Source organism: Antrostomus carolinensis, unplaced genomic scaffold, assembly GCF_000700745.2.
Source record: "Antrostomus carolinensis isolate BGI_N321 unplaced genomic scaffold, ASM70074v2 scaffold6360, whole genome shotgun sequence".
In the NCBI taxonomy this organism is placed as follows: Eukaryota; Metazoa; Chordata; class Aves; order Caprimulgiformes; family Caprimulgidae; genus Antrostomus; species Antrostomus carolinensis.
In genome coordinates, this window is record NW_010286371.1 from 1 (window position 1) to 2,986 (window position 2,986).

A 2,986-nucleotide genomic window follows, 5' to 3' on the forward strand; every position below is an offset into this window, starting at 1 on the left:
TATATTTCATTAAGTTTTTCTCTGCCCAGATTCCAATTGTGGGAAGCAGAAAGATATAGGCTTCTTTATAGCATCTTCATGCTTTCTGAGTTGAGTCTTTTCCATGCAGGTTTCCTTGGGCCTCTGCTTTACCTGCTGGATTCTCTCACATCACTAGTCTTTGGAGACTTTTTTCAGTTGTATATTAAGAAGCATTTTCAAAACTGACTTTTAGTCCAATAGCTTTATAAACCAGGCAACAGGATAGTTTGTTTCCCCATTTCTTCAAGGCAGGGAAAGGAAATATCTGGAGATTAAACACTTTTAGTCTACAATGTGAGGTTCACGTAGGCAGTAAAAAAGATTTCAATTCCACAGTTTCCCCACTATTACGAATGTGTTTAGCTGCATCACAAAAAGGACAATACTTCAAGCTGGCAGATTTTGAAAAAAGTAAGTATAAAAAGAGACCTTGCTGTTGCTGGGCAAAGAATGTTCTTGGGCTAAGAAATAAAAAATGTCATTGGGAACTGTTAGGTACAGAAGTATCAATGAGCAAAAAAGAGCAGGAGGTGGAGTGGGGCAGGGACTGAATAACACTGACTGCCAAATCATTTCTTGAAAGAACTGAAATATAAGGAAACTAGATACGAGTTTTAAGGCCAAGAGATCACACAAAAATAGATGAAATGCTCATTTTTGAGTCAAAAGGTGATGGAGGGGAAGCAGGGATAAGAAAGTGCACCCCCTTGTCTGCACCATTAGTGTGCAGCATGAAAAGGAAGGACATGGAGGATGCAGGAGTGATGGTAAAGGGAATCAGTCTTCCAGCTCAATGGCAAAAGATGTGCATTGCACTGGGCTGTACCTGTAGGCAGTTACACAACACAGAGTTAATTCTGCTTTGTTCTGATTCACATACAAATGGTGAAGCATTCCCCAAATTGGAGGTTGGAACCAGAGTCTAGGCTGTTCTGTGGGATATGGTAACTCAGAGGCTGGACAGTTGTGCTCTTTTCTTTTTTCTTTTATATATTTTTTAAGCTCTCTGGCAGAGCAAATATTGATTAGTTCATACACAGGGGCCAGCCCCAAGAGGGAGCACAGAAAGCTCCTCAGCAGAACATCCTGTCATCTGGTGGTTCATGCATTCCCATGGATGATGGATGTTGAAAGCCTTTCAGGGCGAAAGATTTCCTACACTTTGTAGATAAAAGGACAGGAGCAGCAGCAACATCCATTGCTCTGGCTGACTTTTGAATGAAGGAACTGCCTCCTCGGTGTTTGAACAAAAAGCCACGGTTATCAGTTGTAAAGAGGTGAATCCCAGAAGAAGGCACTTAAATCCCAGAGGGGCAGAATCCATCCCACTGCCCTGTGCACAGTTTTATTGTGCAGGCTACTTAGGTATTCAGAGGGCTGGCAAATACCTGATAGGTCTTGAGCATTTTATGCAGTTCTAAGTGTATTTCTGATCCTAAAAATGCTACGTGACACCAACAGTCTGCCAGCTTCTGCCACTCCTGCCAGGCTGAGTAACGCTGAGTAATCCTGATATTAACAGCTGATGAAAAGAGAGGGCAGTAGTTCATTTGACCCAAGCTGGACTTCTAGATAAGCCAAGATAAATTGCGCAGGTCAGTAGATCATTTACAAACTGGAATAGCCCCATGCATGGCAAGGATGGAGACATCAAAAGCATGAGCAGGAAACGGAGGCTGGGTCTGGGCGTGGGTCTGGCACGGGGACACACAAAGGCAGCTTATGGACAACTAGAAGTCTAAGGTGCACTGTATTGCTTACAGAGGAAGCAAAAACTCAAACATTTCAGACTGTGCCTGTTGGGTCCTGATGGCTTTCAAAGGATCCATCCTCATGTTCACCTTTAAGTCACAGGTGTGTAGTTTTGCTATTTCCATGCTCCCAAGTGAAGTGACAGCAATAGTTCTGAATAGAGTCTTCAGACAGAAAAAGTTCAGTGTTTCTGGCTGAAAAGAGAAAAAAAATCAACACGTAGGTGCCTCACAGTGATGTTACGAGTTCTACCAGATGCACCATGTGTAGTATTTGGTACTGTGAGCCTTTATGCCCATTCTGTGATTTGAGCTTGTAGGTTGCAGAGGAATGTTTTTCTCAAAATTGAAGCAGGGAAAAAAAAAAACCCTCTAAAGTCACAATTGTGTACCTTAAACATATTAGGATATATGGAAATAATATTTTAAGAAATTTAGGTGTTGCTCAACATTGAAAGAAACCCAAGAGTTCCTAATGGAAGATTGGTGATCGCAAACTTTACTCCCTGCCCATTCTTACGAAGCTGTCTGCAAATTAACCTGGGAATAGTGTCTTATGTCTTTATGACTTACTGTCTTTTTAATTTCTTTCTAGGGAAAAGACCCTAATTTGTACATTGCTGTGTTTAAACCATCATATAGTTTATGTTGTTCCATATAAAAGGGGTGACACTGGGTAAGGGAACATGTCAAAACCTTGACCAGCTGAACAGAGTCACACAAAGACACAGATAAAAGTCACCAGTGCAGATGTCTGTGGGAGTTTCACCTTACCCAGATGAAGATGCCTCCTTGAGACTGGGACTCCCATCATCAGCCCTCAGACAGTGCCCACCCATCCTGTCCAAGAGCTTTTTGATCAAGACGTGCCCCATTTCCAAGGTTCCAATAAAGCTTGCTTAGCGATATATTGCTGTAGTCACTCCTGTAACACGTTATCCATAAGGCAATGAACAGTCAGTGGCAAGTAGGGAGATGAGCAGGGAGGAAGGGAAACAACAAAGAGGCCTGGAGAGCTTAACACTGATGCTTTTTGCTTGATCAAAAGAACAAGATCCTTTAAAGATCAATGATGGGACAAGAAAACAACCAATTTTTTTTTCCAGCATGAAGAAAAATCTGTCTGCACTAGTTGAGACAGACTCCATCTGAAAACTCCAGTTTCTCCATCCCACTAAAAATCCAGTGATTAAAAAATAGCACTATGGACTCTT